The sequence below is a fragment of the Nycticebus coucang genome, chromosome 21 (assembly GCF_027406575.1).
Source record: "Nycticebus coucang isolate mNycCou1 chromosome 21, mNycCou1.pri, whole genome shotgun sequence".
NCBI lineage: Eukaryota > Metazoa > Chordata > Mammalia > Primates > Lorisidae > Nycticebus > Nycticebus coucang.
The window spans coordinates 17789236-17810565 of NC_069800.1; the positions used below are offsets into that span (position 1 = coordinate 17789236).

The 21330-nt window shown below is 42.7% G+C and overlaps 1 protein-coding gene across 3 annotated transcripts in view; it reads left to right on the forward strand.

Moving 5' to 3' along the window:
• The first annotated feature begins 243 nt into the window (after positions 1 to 243).
• Positions 244 to 21330, forward strand: part of RRBP1 (ribosome binding protein 1) — a 77726-nt gene continuing 56639 nt past the window's right edge. For all 3 annotated transcript variants that reach the window (XM_053574434.1, XM_053574437.1, XM_053574436.1), the window contains exon 1: positions 244 to 458. The gene's annotated coding sequence lies outside the window, so the exon portion shown is untranslated. The remainder of the gene's footprint in view (positions 459 to 21330) is intronic.

Sequence of the window (21330 nt, forward strand, 5' to 3'; positions counted from 1 at the left end):
AAGACCCGCCCCCCCCGCGGCTCCCGCAGCTCCTCCCCTCTCCCATTGGCCGAAGTGGAGATCCTCCTCTCGGCCCAATGGCTGCCTCCGCGGCTAGGCCGCCCGCGTCCTGACTGGCCAGCTACCGGTAGAGTGGCGGGGTGAGAGCCAATGGAGAGAGGCGGCTAGATGAATGGCTGGCCCGGGTGGGGAAGGCAGGAGGCGGCGATCCCGGCGGAGGGGGCCGTTCGCCAGCTCCGAGGCAGAAAGTGCCACGACTCCACACGCGCGCACGCAGCCAGCGAGCGGCCCGAGCGGACGGCTGACGGGGCGGGTGGCGTCGGGGTCGTGGTGCCTGCAGCTGTTCGGAGGCGGCTTCTCAGCGGAAGCTCGGCCGACTCCTCTCTCCCGGTTCCGCGGCGGCGGCGAAGGCGGCGGCTCCTGCCCTCTCACTCTCCCTCTTGCGTCTCCGGCTGCAGGTAAGAAACTTGGCCCGGCCCTGCAGCGGCGGCGGCGCGCGGCCCCGGCCGTCGGGGAACCCAGGCCCGCCGCGCCGCGAGTGACACGTCTCCTTGGCGGCCCCTCCCCCGGCGGCGCCGGCCCGCCCGCCGCCGGCCGTCGCCGCGGTCGCAGACCCTGGAGGTCGGGCTTGGGGGGGCATGCTGGGTGACCCCGCTGCAGGGGCGTCGGCCGGGAGCGCCCGGCTGGTGGACGCTACATCTCTTGCCGTCTGGGACCTAAGGCGGCCCCGAGGCGCTACGTGGCGACCCCTCCCCTCGGCCGGGCCGTCGGGCCGGCCCGCGCGCTCCGAAGTTGGGCGAAGAAAGTTGGCGGCGGGGCGGGGCGGCGCACAGCTGGCAGAGGAAGGGGTTAAGTTTCGGGAAGCCGCCGGATGACGTTGCCGGACTGGAGTCGGGGCCAGAGGGATGGGGGGGCGGAAGACGGCGGAGGCAGGCCGGGGGGAGGAGAAGGGCCGGATTGAATGGGGGGCCTGCGGCCCATGCCGTTCCCGCCTGCTGGCCGCCGGCCGGTGTCATTTCGTGGGGCTGGGGAGGCCCCGACGTGAAGGCCCGGAGCTGCTGGGTTCAGAGTGTGCGGATCCGGGGCGGGGGGGCAGTCCAAGCCACGGGCGTCCGGGCGGCCGCGGTGGCAACTTCCCGGAGTGCGGGAGGCGGCTCCCTGCTCCCCCTGGCGGCGGGGCCGGGGGCACCGTTTCCCCCGCGGGGCCGCGCGGAGTTCCGCGCCAGGGCGCTGGTCTGGGGACAGGGGCATCCCGGGCCCTGCCCAGTCCGCCCCGCCCGCAACAACGATGAATGGGTCAGCGGTGCCAGGCCCAGGCGGAAGTGGACACCTCCGGCCGGCCGGCCAAGCGCACTGGCACCCTGCCTGGCGCCCGCCGCGGCCCGCTAGGCGCCCTGGGTGGAGGGACGGTGGGGGCCCGCGCTTCCAGGGGACGTCCAGGATGCTCACGATCTCTTCCCCGGATTATAAATCTTGAGTTTTGGCCCTGTAGCGTGTTTTGGCACCGTTGAGGGGGACTTGGCCAAGTTGTTTTGTTGGGAGGGTGGTGGTCTCCACTTCCTCGCCTGAAAATCTGGACGTCTTCTTGAGAGAAAACCTGTGCAGACTCAGCACATGCACCAAGTATGGACAAACGTCGGCCGTTCCTGCTGAGATGCGTTTTCAGGGACGTGCGGGACAAGGAGGAAGCTGGGAGCTGGCTCAGCTTGCTTGCAGTCGTGGGGCTACAGACGTGGCAGGGCCGGGAGTCCACACCCTAGGCCACAATTGCTGGCCCGCCTCCCATCTCAGGTCCCTTAGCCCCTCTGAACCCTGTTTCCTGGTCTGTAGCCTGGAAATAATGCCACCCATAGACGGACAGGGTCGGGGAGCCACGCAGGCAAAGTGCTGGAAACTTGTACAAACAGAAGGCAATTTGGCAATAACGCTGGGAGGTCAGAGGTTAGAAAAGACTGGGAAGCACCAAGGAAATGAAACTTTGAAGGCTCTGGGGAGCCTCCCATGTCACCGTTTGCTCAGCTATTCACCCAGCTTGCTGGAAGCTTCAGGTAGGGGCCATCTGGATGGCATTTTCTGGTATTTGGAAAAATTGGTCCAATAGGACCTCACATCCCTGGCTAGATAGTATCTTCAGAACTGGTTGTGCCCAGAGACCTAGGTCATACATCCAGCACTTCCAGGAAGAACGACTGCAGATTTTACACATTGTTTTTACACCAGCCTGATGCAGTCTGGGAGCATTCTCCACTGTCTCTGCTTACCTTATTACACTCCTTATTTGTCTTAACTTCCTGTTAATCTGACACCCGGAGAAGTCTGGGTGATCCTACAGCATGCTGCTGTTGCATTGATGTCTTAATTCCTTTTTGAACTTTTCAAAGGTCAGTCCTGTGGTCTGTCAGCCTGTTTCCCTTCCAGAAAGAAGCATTCAGAGTCCTAGAGATGCCACTTTCCTCTCTTAATTTAAGCAAAGGTGGGGGCAGTCTTCCTAGTAGGTGAACTCTTCCCTTTGCATGGAGTACTGCAAAGCTGGCTTGCAGGGCTGCTGGGCCAGTCTGGGCTTGGAGGAGGCCAGGATTGGGGTGCAGGGGTTGGGATCTCGGAATTTGGAAGCAGAGGGTTTCTTCTGGATAGAGCTGTAGGTACTATGTTACAACTGGACTCTTTTATTTCATAGTTGGGAATCAGCCTTTGAACATTTACAAAGAGATGAAGAAGTTATGGTGGTACCATGGTGTATGAATATTTTTTGGTGATAGCAGAGTTTTAAATAAATTCTGACTCAAGTCACATTTGAGCAATTATGTTCTTTGCTGAATTGAGCCCTAACTCAACAGGCTGCAATAATTATATAGCACTAAACTCAGTTAAAATGGTTGAAAGCAAATGATTGAATTGGAATATTGGTTTATTATGTAGCTGAGACACCTTTTAAAAGTGTCAGGACCCCAGACTCTTCTTGTTCTTTTACTCCTGGGAATTTAATAGACAAATGTCACGTAAGCAGAGAGTTGGCAGTTCTTTTTTTTTCTTTTTTAGAGACGGAGTCTCATTTTATACCCCTTGGTAAAGTGCTGTGGCGTCACACAGCTCACAGCAACCTCCAACTCCTGGGCTTAGGTGATTCTCTTGCCTCAGCCTCCCAAGTAGCTGGGACTACAGGTGCTCGCCACAATGCCTGGCTATTTTTTTGTTGTGGTTTGGCTGGAGCCGGGTTTGAACCCTCCACCTTCCATATATGGGGCTGGCGCCCTACTCACTGAGCCACAGGTGCCGTTCAGCAATTCTTTTAACCCATCAGGTTTTTCATGGTTAAAATCTTGTTTCTGGAGGGAAAAAATGGTCAGGGACTGTGTTATCCACCTGTACATCCTGGGCCTACAGTGGTTAAGGCCTGGTCTGTAACATAATAAATATTGAGTAACGAGGTAGACAGTCATACTTGTTAAAATATTCTCAATAGTTTCTAACTATCTTGTTGGATAAATGGGATAAATGAAGCTTAGCCCAGCTTGATTTTTAAGACTTACCTTTTAGAATCATGTTCCACAACTTTGACATATGTTTAGGCCTCACAGCAACTCTATTCTGTAGGTATGGCTGTCACTCATTCAGTGAATGACAGCATGGAAGCCCAGCGGGCCAGGAGATCATCAGATCAGTTCCAATTTTCCAGCTGCTAGGCAGAGTGGGCTTAGTCTTCTGAATGTTCACCTTCTGGGCCTTATAATTCCACCTCTTTGGTTCTGTATCTTCTGGGGGAGGATCTAGAACTAGAAGTTTAGAATTAAAGGGTTCAGTGGCCGGCTTGGCGCTTGTAGCTCAGTGGTTAGGGTGCCAGCCACATACACCAAGGCAGACAGGTTCAAACCCAGCCCGGGCCTGCTAACAACAATGACAACTGCAATTTAAAATATATACATATATATGTGTGTGTGTGTGTGTGTGTGTGTGTGTATATATATATATATATATAGTGAGACTCTGTCTCAAAAAATAAATAAATAAAATAGGTTCAGTGGAGGAGTTATTTGAACATGTGGCAGTGCAAGAAGGTATTTTTCATTTCCTCATCAAGCATCTGCTTGTGTTCTGGGCTTTAAAATACTGTAAATACAAACTAGAGAGACCAAGTTCTTGGCTTAAACCACTTTCTAGAACCATGTTGTCCAGTTGTTTAAATTTAAAACAATAAAATAAAAAGTTCCAGCGGAGGGAGGGTGATTGCTGGGATTACACCTGCGGTGCATCTTACAAGGGTACATGTGAAACTTAGTAAATGTAGAATATAAATGACTTAACACAATAACTAAGAAAATGCCAGGAAGGCCATGTTAACCAGTGTGATGAAAATGTGTCAAACGGTCTATAAAACCAGTGTATGGTGCCTCACGATCGCATTAATGTACACAGCTATGATTTAATAATAAAATAAAATTTAAAAAAAAATTCCGGTTCCTAGTCATAGTAGTCACATTCCAAGTACTCACTGGTCACACATTGGTCAGTATGGATTTAGATCATTTCTACCATCACAGGATGATCTGTTGGATAGCACTGGTCTAGAGGTAGTGGGTGAACATTTAAGTCTCTGTTCCTCTTGAGCATATAGAAATATGCTGAGCCATATGAAACTGCCCATTTTGCAGGTCAAAGATAATCGACAAGTTGCAGTTTATATTCTTCAACCTAATAAGATATTGCCTTTAGAAAGCATTAGTCCCAACCATGCATCATAAACTGCATCCCAAGAAAAAGCATTTGGAGGCAGCACAAATAGTGGCCCTGCCCTGGATGATTGAAACCCAACACCCACAGTATCAAAATGGTCAAATGTACCTCACATGGAAAATAAATAGATATTAGGTAGAAAGCATATGGCTTGTAAGGAATGTAAATTTTTTATTCTAAGAGAGTACCTAGGCAAAGAGAGCCATTTAATGTTATAGAAAATTAACTCAGGGCCCCGCTAGGAAACTGTTTTCTTAGGAAAACAGATTCTGAATGAGTCTCCTGAAATAGGCAGCCAGACTCCCCAGTCTAAAAACCAGACCCATCTGTGTTTCCTTTATGTGCCTTAAGTAACATGTATCTCCCACCTGTCTAGCAATGGGCAGCAACTCTAGTTTATAAATACTTTGTAATTTCTAAATCAGATTATTTTGACAAAACTAGAATACCTGTCCAGTTCCAAACTTTGCAAGTTCCCAAGTACTGGAGATCCAATAAACTTGGCTGGCATAAATTGTTTCCTAGGCAAATGACTAGTCTCAAAGCTTTATATAACTTTGAAAGGATCATTGGGTAGTATTTGGGAAGAGTTTTTGAATTCTTGATTGTAGTCATGGGGTCAACTTAGTATTCGTACTCTGTATAGAATAAAATAAAATAAAAGTTTAACTTTAGACCGAGAACCTGAGTGATGGGCAGCTACTTGATCTCTTTTTGGTTGGAAAGGAAGCCCACTGAGACTGCTGGAAGTTAGCAGCTTTTTTTTTTTGATGTTGTTTTTTGAGTCAGAGCCTCATTTTGTCACTCTTCAGTAGAGTGCCATGGCGTCATAGCCCATGGCAACCTCACACTCTTGGGATGAAGCGATTCTGTTGCCTCCGCCTCCTGAGTAGCTGGGACTTAAGGCACCCACCACAACGCCTGGCTATTTTTAGAGATGAGGTCTTGCTCTGGCTCAGGCTGGTCTCAAACCTGTGAGCTCAGGCAATCTACCCACCTTGACCTCTCAAGTGCTAGGATTACAGGTTATCAGCTTTTTATAGTGATAATGACTGCTGACTCAAAAGTTATAATAAAAGACAATTTTGAATTCAAACCTTTAATTCTATATACTAACCCAGGGCAAGGTATAAACAGCTTTGAGTTTGACAAACTCAAAGCTGTTGCCTGATGAGGACTGAGATTTGCACATGAGATTTGTTTGGCCAACCCTCAGGCAGTCCCTGGGTTACAAACAGGATAGGTTCTGTAGGTTGTTCTTAAGTTGAATTTGTATGTAAGTTGGGACAGGTAAATTTACCTATTACTTGTAATAGCCTCCATTCATAAGTATGAGTTATATGTAAGTCAGATGTTTGTAACTCAGGGACTGCCTTATTAAATAATTGAACTATCTTTTAAAATTGGAGAATTTTTTCATTAAAATACAGATTTGTGAGTTCTCTTAGGAAAAATGGGAAGTTCTGACTGTATCAGTTTGACTTTCTTATGCGGCAGCCGTCGACTTGGCTGCCTTCTCCGGGCAGGGCCTGTGCTCTCCTTCACAGCATCCTGCCCTAATTTACAATGAGGTACTTGGTGTTTTGGCAGCCCTAAGGGTGCTGGAGGGCATCTGGGGGCTACTAGGCTGGTTACTGGCACCACCACCCCCAGCTGCAGTGCAGGGCAGTGGCAGAGAGCACTGAATGAGGGTTCTAATCCCAGAAATGTATGGTGTGACTTTGCACTTGACTTTTCTCCTCTCGCAGGTAAAATGAACTAGGCCAGCTGGCTCCATCTTGCAGGCCACAAACCTGGCTTATCCTTAACTCCTCGCACTCTCCTACCCGTATCCTGGACATAGCACATCCTATCAGCTCTACCTTGAGAACAGAGCCAGGGTCTGACCGTTCTCATCATCCCACTGGCACCAGCCTGGTCTGTTCTCCTCTCACCTCTTGGCTGGGTTGTTCATGGCCTCCTGTGGTCTTCTGCTTTTGCTCTCAACCCACAGCAGCTCATGTCACTCTTTTCTTTAAGACCCTGCTTGGCCAAAGGCTCCAGTGGCCTCCGAGGGCCCCACTTTTGCTCTGGCTTCACTTCTACCATCTCCTTGTCCTCTGCTGCAGCCACACTGGCCTCTTTGTTCCTCAGGCGTGCCTGTGCCTTAAGGCCTTAGCACCTGCTTTGGCCTTTACCTGAGGAGCTTTTCCTTAGATGGCCACATGGCCAGCTCTTCCCTCTCCTTCAGATCTGTTGACCACCCTATTTGAAGGGGCTGCCTCTGACACCCCTCCTCCACCTCCACTCCCTGTCCCATTTCTCTGTTTCACCTTCTTGTCATCATCACTTGTGCCCCATGTTTGACTGACCTCGTCATCTCCCCCTCTGGAGCATAAGCTCTACTGATGCAGGGATTGTACATATTTGTTTCCTCAGAGCTGAGAACAGTGATTGGCACCCAGTACATGCCCCATTCTTGCTGAGCTAATGGAGGTGATTTACTAGCACTTGTGTTCTGTGAGTTTATTATTTAGCCCGAAGTAGTCTGGATTCCTAGAGCAGCAAGTATAAACACAAAAACATATTCCAGAGCCAAATGCGAGTGATTTTTGGATTGCCTCCAGCCTGGCCCCAGTTGAGAAATTGACAGTCATGTGCAGAGGGTTGCTGTCAAATACAGAGAATCCCCACTCTGGCAGCAGAGGCCAACGGTTGGAAGTGAGCCTTCCGGGAAGGCTTTGGGTGTGGCCCTCTACTGGGAGCCCCAAATCTCCAGCAGGGTATACTGATCTCAGGGCTACCTGTCTTTCCACAACCCATTACCCACAGACCTCGACAGCCAGGGCCCTTCCCTGTTGCTAACATCAGTTCCAGGGAGGAGACTTGGCCAGAACATCCTTTATTTTCCTGTGTAAATAAACTGGCGGACGCTAGGTTCGGCTCGCAGAGTAACTGAGCCTGTCAGTGGTGACATACTCACCAGGAAACAAAAAGTTATTTTGGTTTTGAACCATGTGCTGGCTTACTCTGAAAAGAGGTGGATTTTGTGTTTAGTGAGCAAAAGTATTCCTTAGTGGCAGGAGGGAGAGTTCTTTTCTTGTAGTTGGCATTCCATTTTCTTTTCTCTTGGTCAGACTTCACCAGACTACCGAGTGAGAGGAGTGGATACGGTTACTTACTATCCTGCCTCACTTCCCGGTGGTTTCCTTTCCTCTCAGGATTCTGCGTGGAAGTGGGGGTGGGGGACTGGTATGTTTGGAAAGAGTCTTTTCCAGGTCCAGTCCAGGCTCAGCCTCCATCCTTCTTAGGCAAAGGAATGAAGAGTTGAACCTAGATTCCCAGCCCTTTCTAATGGGAACGTCTGACCTAGTCATTTTACATTAAAAAGTGAAAGACCCCCATTTAAGGGCCTATGGCTCAATGAGTAGGGCACCGGCCCCATATACCGAGGGTGGCGGGTTCACAACCTGGCTCTGGCCAAACTGCAACAACAACAACAAAATAGCCCCCTTGTGGTCCCAGCTACTGAGGAGGCTGAGGCAAGAGAATAGCCTAAGCCCAAGAGCTGGAGGTTGCTGTGAGCTGTGATGACACAGCACTCTACCAAGGGCAACAAAATGAGATTCTGTCTCTTTAAAAAAAAAAAAAAATAGCTGGGCATTGTGGCTGGCACTTGTAGTCCCAGCTACTTGGGAGGCTGAGGCAAGACAATTGCCGAAGCCCAAGAGATGGAAGTTGCTGTGAGCTGTGACGCCATGGCACTTTTATCCAGGGTGACAAAGTGAGACTCTGTCTTAAAAAAATTGGGGCGGCGCCTGTGGCTCAAGGAGTAGGGTGCCGGTCTCATATGCCAGAGGTGGCGTGTTCAAACCTAGCCCCGGCCAAAAACCAAAAAAAAAAAAAAAAACAAAACAAAAAAATAATAATAATAATGATAAATTAAAAAAAAAGTGAAAGACCCTTATTCACACCCAAGTGGTAGATTTTTCTGGAACTTTTCATTCAATGGTTAAAATCTACAATTCAACTGCATCAAAACCAGTTTTGTTTTCAATGAAGACTGATCTTGAATAGGACTTAGATGTAGCTTTAGTTCTGTTGAATACATTTTTATTTCGTTGGTAGATATTTGTAGCAATTAGAAAAATATTAATTTTCAGCATTTAATAGTAATCACTATGCTGGAGGGAAGGAAGGAATCAATGTTCAAGAATAAACGAATTATTGAAACCCTTAATGAAAAGTCTTACTGATGTGTCAAGGGACTTTTAAAAGGTCAACTTTAGCTGCTGCTTTGAAGCCCTCTTCAGCTACTCTTTTTCCATCTTAAGTTGCTTCTCTCTTAATTTGGAAGTTTCCAAGTCTTATTCTGGACAGTTTGATTTTGAGAAGGCTCTGAGGAGGACAACACAGTAGGTAATGGCCACAAGACATTGAAGGTCTGTGGGTCCTGTTGAGTCACTGCCCTGTGAGGTGCGGGGGTGACCTTGAGCCTGGTCCCCACTTACTTCCTGTCTTTGGAGAGAGCACTGTGTGCATGTGAGAGAGCTAGAAGGTGGTGTGGGGTTAGGCCTTCAAGGTGCTCCTCCCCAGCAATCCATGGGGGACATTTTCTCTGCAAAGATGACAAATATTTTTTAACTCTTTAACTCTAAACACATTTACTCAGAAATAAATGTGTACAGAAAAATGCATTATGAGTTTACAGCTCAAGAAAGATCCACAAACTAAACACCCTCATTTAACTAGCAGATCAAGAAATATATTACTCTGGACCTCCCCAAGTCCTTTTGTATCCCAGTTGTTGTTGCCCTCCTCCAAGGATGCCTACTCTCCTGTTTCTGACACTATGCATTATTTTGCGTGTGTTTGAGCACGCTGTAAATGGAATCATAGGGCACATGTTTGTTTGTGTCTTTCATTCAACCTTATGAGATTCACCCAGGTAGTTGGTGTAGTTGATGTTGGTTCAGTTGGTGTTCTTGTTTAATATTCCAGCATGTGAATGTATCAGTTTATCTGTTTTACTCTGGGGGGGGGGGGTATTTGGATACTTTCCAGTTTGGGGTTGTAATAGTCCCAGTCCAGTTTGGGGGCTGAAATAGTGCTGTGAATAGTCTTGCCCTTGACTTTTGCTGAGTGCATGCATACATTCCCGTTAGGTCTATACCTAGGAGTGAAATTGTGGGACCATAAGGAGGCATATGCTCAGCTTTAAAAGAAACTGCTAGGCTTTTTTCCAACGTGCTTATATGGATTTATACTATAGCCATCAATTTATGAAACTTTGGAATAAACTATAAAAGGTTTTAAAAATGAACCAAAACAAAGTTTGAGTTACCACTGATAATAAGAAATAATTCGGGCAGCACCCATGGCTCAAAGGAGTTGGGCGCCGGCCCCATATGCCGGAGGTGGCGGGTTCAAACCCAGCCCTGGCCAAAAACCGCAAAAGAAGAAATAATTCACTCATGCTGAAGTTCTTTTTTTCATAGAGATGGGATGTTTGGTTAGCAGAATTCCTTAATTAAAGGTAGGTCTTTGTGGAGGGATTGTAAAAAGGGTCAGGTTTTATTGCTGATGAGCAAATGATATTTCTTAATACAAATTGGAGTGGAAAGGCAGCTCTTATAAGAGTTGAATGAAGGGAGTTCAGCAGAGCCCTGATCTTGTTCCTCTCTCCCAAACTAGATTCCTTAAACAAAGAAAAACCAACAATTGGATACCAGACCTCATTTACCCCTGGCCCACACATTTTTAATTAGGCGTTGGGGTTAGTGGGGAGATACTCCTGCCCACCCCCCATTAAAGTATGGTATGTCCAGGTGGGGAGCTGGAAACAGTCTTCCTGGCACAGCTGGCCCTCAGCACCCATAGCAGCAGTGCTCTTTCTTACTTTTAAGAGCTTGATCGGCTTGGATTTGGTTTCACTGTGAGTGGCAACAATGCCAAATATCAATTAGCTTAAGGATGGAAGGGGACACAGGGTTTTTGGTGATAGGATAGGCTGGATTATCTGAAACAGTCTTCTGACTTGATTTTGGGCTAGGGCCCGTGCCAGATAATAGATAAAAGTCTACCTTGTGGAAAGCATTGAATGCCTTGCAAGATACTAAGAAAGAGACAGCGAAAGGAATAAGCCAGGCGAGTAAGAAGCACACTGAGGGCCTTTGGCAAACTGGACAGAGTCTTCAATTTTGAGGGCATCTGCAGGCACAAGGGGTAGAGATCAAAGTTTGTGGCGTGACGGGAGGCCTGTGCCCAGAGAATTAGAACCACAAAGGACTACGAGCCTTTAGGGTAAGTGCACTTACTCTAGAAGCGGGGCAGGTGGGAGGGTGCCTCCTGAGTAGTGGGCATTATAAGTTGTCCTCTGCATGCAGATCACATAACCTGAATCGGGTGGGGATCTCTCAAGCTGATTTTATTTAAGATTGTTTATTTTAGAGTTGACCTGGGTGGACAGTGCTCTGGACCAGGCCATGAATAAGCAGATCTTTGAAGGACTATCCCAGGTTCAGGGAGGAAAGTGAACAGTCAATAGTGACAAATAACTAAACACGGAAGATGCAAAGCACTGTGAGGGAGGCCAGCAAGAACAGACCTGTGAAACGCAAGATAATGGAGTTGTTGACACACATGTTTAATGCCTTACTGTGCTTAAAGTAAAAGGCAAGATTGAAAATATCTGCAAGGACCAAGAAACTATAAAATGACCTAGAAAATTTGTTGAAGAAGGAACCATGTACAACTTATAGATATGAAAAGTTTAATAGTTGCAATAAAAATCCAATAAATAGGTTTATTAGCAGCTTAGAACTGAAGATAATAAATTAACTGGAAGATGGAGCAGAAGAAAAAAATATATGGAATTCATCTTAGAGAATCAAATTGAGGAATAATTTGTAAGACCAATTAAGAATTAGGGAGAATAGGCTGAGAGGTTTGTCTGAGGACAGAGCCGGGATCTGTAGAGCTGATGCCTGACAGTTTTATAGGATGGATAAGACTCCTACCCAAAAACAAAAGCAAAAGCCCAGGCAGGATAAATAAAAATAAGTCCACAGGTAGACAGTTTAGTGATCCAGCAACTAGAGGGAAAAATTCAGTAGTGAGGGTGAAAAGATCATTTTTAAGACAAAAACCAAGGCAGCTACTGACAGATCTTCACTGAAAGGAATTCTCAAGGCTATTCTTGGAAGGTGATGCCAAGTGGAAAAAGTAAGATGTAATAGGCAATGAAGAATAAAGAAGGTGGTAAATATTTGGAAAATTCAAAACAAATTAGAATAATAATAATGTTGGGGAGGCCAGAAAAAAGTCTAAGATTAAATACATGAAAATAATAACATTTAAGTTGGAAGAGATAATGGAATTAATGGAGAATACATAGATTTTGTTTAGCTTTGAATTTTGCGAGCCTTGCATATCACTGTTTTTTAAGGTAGTAAAGAATGGAAACAGCGACTGACTTGTGTAGTAGTAGAGGGGGAAATGGAAGATTGTAAATCCAAAAAGAGATGAGAAAGGGGACAGAGAGAATCCCAGGACAAGTGGGAAAATAGCACAAAACAAGATTATGGATTCAAACTCAAATATATCAGTATTCATATTAAAGGTAATATATTTAGTAATAACTAAATACTCCAGTTAGAACATAAAGATACCATACTGGATATTAAAAATTCAACTCTTGTGCTATTGACAAGAGACAAAAAAGGTAGAAGTAAAAGGCTAAACGAGATATTATAGAAATAATATTAAAAGAAAACTAGTCTTATGTTAATGTTATATTTAACACCCCAAAAAAGTATTATAAAGAAGAGGGTCACTTCATAATGATAAAAGTTCAGTTTGGTTTAAAGATATGGCAGTTTTAAGTTTGGTTGAATCTATTAACATAATCTGAATATATGTAATATAAAGCAAAAATTGACAGAACTTACCAGAAACTTGTTAAGTCTGTAATCACAGTAGAGAATTTTAGTGCATCTTGTCCGTAATTGACATCTAAGGAGGCAAAAGTCAATACAGATTAGAACTTTTGAATAAAATAAGGAATGTGGTTTGTGTGTAACTATATATAAATAAAACACTGCAGCCAACTCGTGTGTACTTCAAAATTTTCAGATTGGCTGTATCTGTGACCTTAAAAGTAAGTCTCAACAAATTAATTAAAGATTGAAATTATATAGAGCAGGTAGTCAGAACTCAATTCAGTTGTACTAGAAATATTTATAAAAAAATAAATAGAAAATCTCCATGTATTATGAAATTTAAAAATGCTTCTGGTATTTGTAGGTCAAAAAAATAAGTGAGGGCGGCACCTGTGGCTCAGTGGGTAGGGCGCCAGCCCCATATACCAAGGGTGGAGAGTTTGAACCCAGCCCTGGCCAGCTAAAACAGCAATGACAATTGCAACAAAAAATATCTGGGCATTGGGGTGGGCTCTTGTAGTCCCAGCTACTGGGGAGGCTGAGGCAAGAGAATCGCTTAAGCTCAAGAGTTGGAGGTTGCTGTGAGCTGTGACGCCAAGGCACGAGGGTGACAAAGTGACACTGTCTCAAAAAAAAAAAAAAATGTTTTGAATAATACATATCAAAACTTACAGGTTGTACCTAAAATATTACTGACAGGGAAATTTATAACTTTAAATACATTTTTTAAAAAGATGAAAATTAATGAGCTAAGCATCTATCTTGAGACATTACAGAAGGCAAAATAAATGTGAATCAGTCAGAAGGAAATCACGGTGAGAAAGAATGAATGAAACAGAAGACAGCTATGTAGTAGAGAAGTACAACAAAGCCAAAATCTAATTTGTAAGAAAGATGAATAATGTTGACAAATCTGAAGCAAAACCGATTAAGAAAAAAGCACAAATAACTGGTATCAAAAAGGTAAAATGGGGCTGGGCACTGTGGCTCACTCCTGTAATCCTAACAGTTGGGCAGCTGAGGAGGGTGGATTGCCTGAGCTCACAGGTTCTAGACCAACCTGAGCCAGAGCGAGACCCCATCTCTAAAAACAGCCGGGTATTGTGGCGGGGGCCTGTAGTCCTAGCTATTAGGGAGGCTGAGGCAAGAGAATCGCTTAAGCCCAAGAGTTTGAGGTTGCTGTGAGCTATGACGGCTATGATGCCATGGCATTCTACTAATGGTGACAAAGTAAGATTCTGTCTCCAAAAAAAAAAAAAAAAAATGTAAAATGGAACTTCACTACAGTTGTAGTAAATATTAGAAAGACAAATGGGTGGCGCCTGTGGCTCAGTGAGTAGGGCGCTGGCCCCATATGCCGAGGGTGGCAGGTTCAAACCCAGCCCCGGCTGAACTGCAACCAAAAAATAGCCGGGCGTTGTGGCGGGCGCCTGTAGTCCCAGCTGCTCGGGAGGCTGAGGCAGGAGAATCACGGAAGCCCAAGAGCTGGAGGTTGCTGTGAGTCCTGTGACATCATGGCACTCTACCGAAGGTGGTAAAGTGAGACTCTGTCTCTACAAAAAAAAAAAAAGAAAGACAAATGGTTATTATGAACTTCTGCTAAGTGAAAAAAAATAAAATTTGAAAAGTCAATGCCATTGGTGTTTGTTAGAGGAACCATACATAGAAAACTTATGCATCTCAACATGGTGAAAATTTTGCAAGTTCTGACAACATTAACAATTTCCTAGAAAAATATAACTTATCAAACTGAACTCAAGAAGAGAGAGAGAAATCTACATAGCCCTATAATTATTAAAGAAATTAGATCCATGATCATCTTCTCACAAAAAAATATGAGGTCCAGATGGCTTCACTAGTTAGCTCTATTAAACACTTAAAGAATAAACATCTTGATTGTCCTCAAACTCTTTAAAAAAAAAAAAACTATACTACTGCCTTTGGTGTCGTCAGCCAACCTTGTCACAAAAGCTGACAAGCATGGTAGGAGGAAAGGAAATTATCAGTCAGATTTCGTATTTGGAAGTACAAACCAAGTACAACAGTGTATATAATGACTAAGTCATATTTATCCTAGGAATGCAAACTTTGTTTAATGTTAAAAAAAATAAGTTTATATTTGCTTCCCATGCTAATAGATTACAGTAATCTATTTTAATAGATATAGAGAAAGAACCTGATAAAATTTACTGTCTATCTATGCAGACTAGGGATAAAAAAGCAACTTCCTTAATCTGATAAAGGATGTCTATAGAGAGCCTATAGCAACCACAGTAAACAGTGAGATGTTTCCCTTTGAAATCAGGAAAACAGAATGCCTGTTATTCTTTCTCTTTACGCGCTATATTGGAGGTTCTACCCTGTGCAAAAATTCCAAGAAAAATTAAGGAGTAGATTTGAAGATTGTGAAGAAAGGAACAAAACTGTGATTCATATGGTTATATGTGTAGAAAAAATTTTAAATTGTAAAATCAATACATGTTGTTACTAGAATTCAGCAAGTTACTGAGCGAAAAAACTCACCCTACTGGAATTATGTATTTCTATACACCAGCAACAACAGAAAATGAAACTTATGTGAGACACCATGTGCTAGAGTGTGGAAACTATGAAGAACCAAGAAATAACTCTTTCCAAAAACGTAAACATGTAGAACTCCATACTGTGTGTTATTTCCTCCCTCAGGATACTTGTGTTCTTATTCTGTCTAGATTTGGTTCCTATACCATATATGTGAGCAAATACTACCCTGATGAGATCCTGTGTAGACCCTTCATTCATCAGTTCCCGAGTGTTGCTGTGCCCAGGTTTGATTTGGTACCGTCCCCTCGAGTCTGATCTCTGCTTTCTGGGAGATGGTGTCTACTGTAGTAAGACCTTTCTTGTGGGCTAACGTATCTTCACTGTACATGTCCTTTTGAGAAGTTGATTCCTAATTCCTGCTTCCTAGGCATTTTGTCTTCATTAATAAGATGAAGCCAGTAGGCTTCTTGTAAGTGCTTAGAAGATTTAGGTCTGTTTAAATACCTACTTTTCCAAAAACTGTTATTTTGGAAAAACATCCCCAAAATGTCAATTCTTTATTTTTTCCCCCCTGAGGCATAGAAATTGAATCTGAAATAGCTGATGAATAAGCAGAGGCTTATAATAGAATACATTTCTATTTTTAGTGTTTCAACTCTTTGAAATGAGTAGCATTGTTTCTTTAAAGTAGAAGTCAGTTATATCCATCCTCTTAGGACATGAAATAAATTTTTTCAGAATCTGTCTTTTAATTACTGCATTTTCTCTTAGTTTCTTTAGGTAACCAAAAAAATTAGAGATTACACTTATAATTCTAGAGCAGATGATTTGAAACCTACTTCTCCAAATACCTGGAATTATTAGATGGCTAATAAGCATTTTTTTTTTTTTTAAAGCCTAGCTGAGCTTACAAGGTAGAAGAGATGGCCAAGGTCTGTAGGCCTAGGTTGAGGGGAGTGACAGGGGGTGTTGTCAGTCAAGTAATTTTGAGTCTTTGGCTTTAATATTCAGGGAGGACAGGGGTTTGTCTGAAGTGGGGAGGTGGGAACTGAGCCTTCTCTCACGTCCTGTGTAAAACCAGAACCTGTGAAGGGTTGTACCCTCAATGAAAGGACAGACCCAGTAGCAAGGGGAGATGATGGCTGAGAGTTTTATCTAATTTGTCCTGAGGCAGAGGGGAGGCAAAGTCTCCTGAGAATTTGTGAGCATGCCTTCTGTAACAATTAGACTTTGGCTACTGACTTCCCTGAGGGCCTAGTTGAAGTAAAGATAAAATAGCTCTTTAGAGGCAAGCCCACAACTCACCTGGTAAAGGATTGCCACTGATAAAGTTCCACCAAAGATATAATACAAAATCACTATTAAAGGTCGAAAAGAAGGCAGTGGAAAACAGGAAACAAACAAAAAATAGCACCATTAAAAGCTAGGCAGATTTGAAAACCAAGTAGAATAACTCAAAAGACTGAAAATAGAGCTGGTTAGATTTAGCTGCAGAGAGAATTGGTGAGTGGAGCATGTGCCTCATGAGTTTTCCTAAGGAACTGAGGCCTAATTCAGAGTTTTACCAGGAAAAAATAGGGGAAGACAATGTTCAAATAAGTACACAGGATTTTTCAAAATTATTGGAAAACTTGCTCCTCAAACTCAGAAAGCCCAATGAGCTTGAACAAAATAAATACCTAAAAATATTTTGATAAATTCTTAGAATCCCAGAAATGGATCTTAAAACTAAGGAGAGAATAAAAAACCCCATATCATCAAGGAGTGATAAATTGACAGGATATTTCTCAATAGTAATTTTCTCTTATCCACAAAAAAGAAAAAAGCCAAATAAAATAATACCTTTAGAGAGAAAACTATCAAGGAATTCTGTGCTCACTGAACCTATTAGGAATAAAGGTGAAATAAAGAAATTTCTTAGGCCTGTGAGGACTAAGAAAGTCCATCCAGGGGAGAGCCTTGATGAAAGAACTAATCAAGGATATGCTTTGGCAAGACCCTAAAAGGAGTGAGGTGCAGTGATGAGCAAATTGCCAACGTTTGGGTAAACAAGTAAGTATAAGTTGGTCTGGACTAGTCTAGATGTGTGTGATGAGGGAAGGGGCGGGGTGCAGCAAAGGAGAAAAGGGGCTCATGTCAGGTTCATGACCTAAGGGTTTCTGTGTGTTTCCACTGTTGGGGAGGAAAGTAGCTGCAGATACTCATGAAATTTGGTTAAGTGTGTATTTAGGAAAATGTAAGGGTAAAAAACATTTTAATTATAATGTTCAAAAGGGTACTCATTGAAAAAATAGAATGTTTAACTTTCAAATCATAAAGGAAAGGGGGAAATAAGCAAAGAAGAGGTATTGTAAGTAGGAAACACAAAATAAGAGTATAAATGGGTTCAAGATATGGGAAATCACAATACATGTTAGTAGCTTAAACCTGCCAATTAAAAAGACAAATTGCCACATAGTCTTAAAATAAAATCTATCTATATGCAATTTTTAAGAGCTCCACTTAAAACATACAAACACAGAAAAGTTGAAAGTAAATAATAGAAAAAGATTCCAGGCCAATATTAACCCCCCAAAAGTTGGTAGAATTTTTAAAACTCAGACAAACTGTACTTTAATGAAAAAAATTTATTATTAGGATACGGAGGGTCACTCTATAAGGGGAAGGGCTGGGGAATAGTTGGCACTTTACCAGGAAGTTGTAACAGTTCTGATTTTATGTTCACCTAATGAGAAGACTTCCAAAGAAGCACAAATCTACAGATTCCAGGGAGAAATTGGCAGGTGCATGATCACAGGGAGAGATTTAAGATATCACAATAGCTGCTACATGAAATTGGCACACACTAGTGAAATTCTATTGAAGATGATTAAGCTTGAACTAAGTGTACCTATAGAACCTTGTACTCCATAAAGTACATGTATATTTGTAAAAATTGATTACAATCTAGCAAAATTCACCAAATATATACTCTAAATGAACATTTTTTCAAACTGAGTCCCAATCTATGTGGACCTCAAAGTCAATTATAAAAAAACTTTTAAATTTTTTGATGGTATAGAAAATAGTAGTGCATCATACATACTAAGATGGAGTTATTGTATCATGAGAACTTTGTTGTTTATGTGTATACACATATGCATATATTTGTGTGTGTGTGTGTATGTGTACACGCTCACCCACACACACATCTATGTTCTGGGACACGTAAACGTTTATTTTTCTGGATCGTAGTTAAAATCTGAAAGCTTTAACCCATATCACACAAAACACATTCTCTGATAGTACAGTTAAATTAGGATGTATCAATGGTAATTCAAACCCCCTTGTGTGTTAGGGAATTTAAAGACACTGCAGCTCACAATTCAAAGAGGTCATATGGAAATTAGAAAATAAAACTGAATAATAATGAAAATACTATGAATTGCAGCTTATAGGATGAAGCTACAGCAGTGCTTGGGAAAATTATTGCCTTAAATATTTGCTATAAGAAAAGAGAAAGGACTAAAAATTAATAAATGTCCATATCAGGAAGTTAAAAAGGACAGAATAAACCAATGGAAGATGGAGGAGGAATAATGAAAATTAATTTTTTTTAGTGAAAATTAATTTTATGGCTTGGATCACAAACCCAGAAGGTGGTTCTAGAATCATCACTGAAATTAAATCAGCAGTTAAAAATCAGCATTCCACCTACCTTTCCCTCCCTAGGAAAAGATTTTGCAACACCAATGCGGAAAGTTTACAGGCAAGTTTTTCCAAACCTATGAAGAACAGATAACCTCCGTTTTATACAAACTGCCCCAAAGAGTGGGAAAAGAGATGATTTCTTAGCTCATTCTCGAGATTTGAGTAACCCTGACACCAAAACTAGAGTGCAGTCTGAGAATGACCTCTAATTTTTCTCACTTTAGAACACACAAGGACATTTCACATAAAAATGTGAACAAACCAAATCTAGTGATGTGTCAAAAAAGAAAAGAACCTCCATCAGGAAATGTTTACAACATAGAAAGGTAACTAGGAGAATAAAGTATCCTACTTAACTCGAAAGGAGATTTCTACCAAAAACCTACAGTAAATACAACATGTGATAGTGAAACATTAGAAGTAGAAACTTAGTAATGTGACAAGGCAGTTCTCTGCACTGACTGTTCAACACCGCATTGGAGTTCTAAGCCAGCACCCTTACGCCAAAAAAAAGAAATGAGATCATATGGTTTAGAAAGCAAGAAACAATTCTGTCTTTTTGTTCCTCAGATGACTTTTTTGCAAAGAAAATTGAAGGGAAACTACAGAGTCCTAGATTTGACAAGAGTGCAGCACAATAGCTGAGTAAATAACATATATGAAAATTAATAACTTTGCTCATTATCCATACCTGGGAAACAGAAAAAGTAATTTATAATAATATCTTTGTCTAACACGTTTAAAAATAGCAATAATCTTCACCACCACAACAAAAAGACATGTAAGGTTTTTACAGAGAAAATCGTAAAAACTTTCTAAAAGCATGGAAGCAAACATTTAAATGCCTTTAAGTGCTGTAGCATACTATGTTCATCGACAGGAAGCTTCTGTGGTTACGAATGTCACTTCTTCCTACATTGGCCTATAAATTCACTGTGATTTGAATAAAAATCACAGTAGAAATTTTCGAGGGCACACACAGGTCAGAAATGTGGTATTGACGCAGGACATAAATATACCAGTGAACAAAGGACAGAATCCAGAAACAGATGTACTCAATGGCACAGAGGTGGCCCTGTAAGTCTGTGGGGAAGAGACGAGTCAGGAGATAGTGCTGGGTAATTAAACTGATGAGGAAAAGTTATATCATTATTTCCTGTCATATACCAAAGTAAATTCCTGGTGATTGAAAACCCAACTGCAAAAAAGCATTACCAAAATTTTTAGAAGAAAATAACTTTTAAACAGTAAAATGACTTCCGTTGCAATGTTTATCTCCAGGAAGGTGCCCTGGCTGGCGTCAGGGATGTAAAGGAGATTATTCACTCTATGCTAGGCATATTACACTATAGTTTTGTGTAAATAGCATAAATTTTAAAAACCTAAATTTGTAGGAGTGTGAATAATATATATGATCTAGATATATAATTAGATCACAAAAATGAATAAGCTATGTGTAACTATACGAATAAATCTCAATAACAAGGTTTAGTCCAAAAAATGTTGTTAAGTAAAACCCAGAGTAATGTCACTTGACCTAGCAGTTAACCAGCACACAAAGCGATGTTATATTTTCTTTGTGGAGGTACGTGTTTGTAATGTTAGCAGAAACATGTGGAAGTGATGAGTGTCCCAATTCAGCGTGGTGTTCCCTCTGGCAGTGAGACGATATATTTACATACACACGTGTATATATATATGAGCACAAATATATAATTGATAAACTTAGATGGTGGATAATGGATGTTTATATTTTTCTTCTTACTCTTTTGTGTGTTTATTCCATACCATTTTTAAAAATGAGATGTTGGTTCTCATGCAGCTGTGTCTGCCAGGGTCTCTGTTTTATCGTTATTATTTGAGTTCTGTAACCGCCTGGTAGGTCACTGTGTGCCCAGGAAGTGGATCTGGAGGCTTGTTCTTCCTGCCTAGTCCTGCCCTGAGCTTCTCTGAGTGTCCATCATGGTACAGCTGGCTGGTGATGAGACTGAACTCCAGGGTGCTTGCTGTTGAGGGTCTGTCCACAAAACTTACCCAAATCCCAGCAGCCAGATTGGACTGGATTGGTTAATTACGAGTTAGCTTGTATCTTTCATGTCTAGAATTTGGGGTTTCTTCTTGCTTTTGTTCCCTGCATAGCTGTTCTCTTGGGACCGTAGAGGAGAGCAAGTGGTTTTCTGTCAGCTGAGCCTGAGACTGGCCCCCAGCCTCGGGGAGGCCTCCTGCATCCTTCCCTCTCCGGGCCTTCAGCTTTTTGCTTTATGTTCTAAGTGTACTAGCCATATAGTAGTACTCCCTTATCCTAGGTTTTGCTTTTTGCTATTTCACTTACCTGCAGCCAGCGGTGGTCTGAAAATATCAAATGGAAAATTTCAGAAATAAATGATTCCTAGGTTTTAAGTTGCATGCCATTCTGAGCAGCATGATGAAATTTTGCACCATCTCGCCTCATGCCTGCCAGGATGTG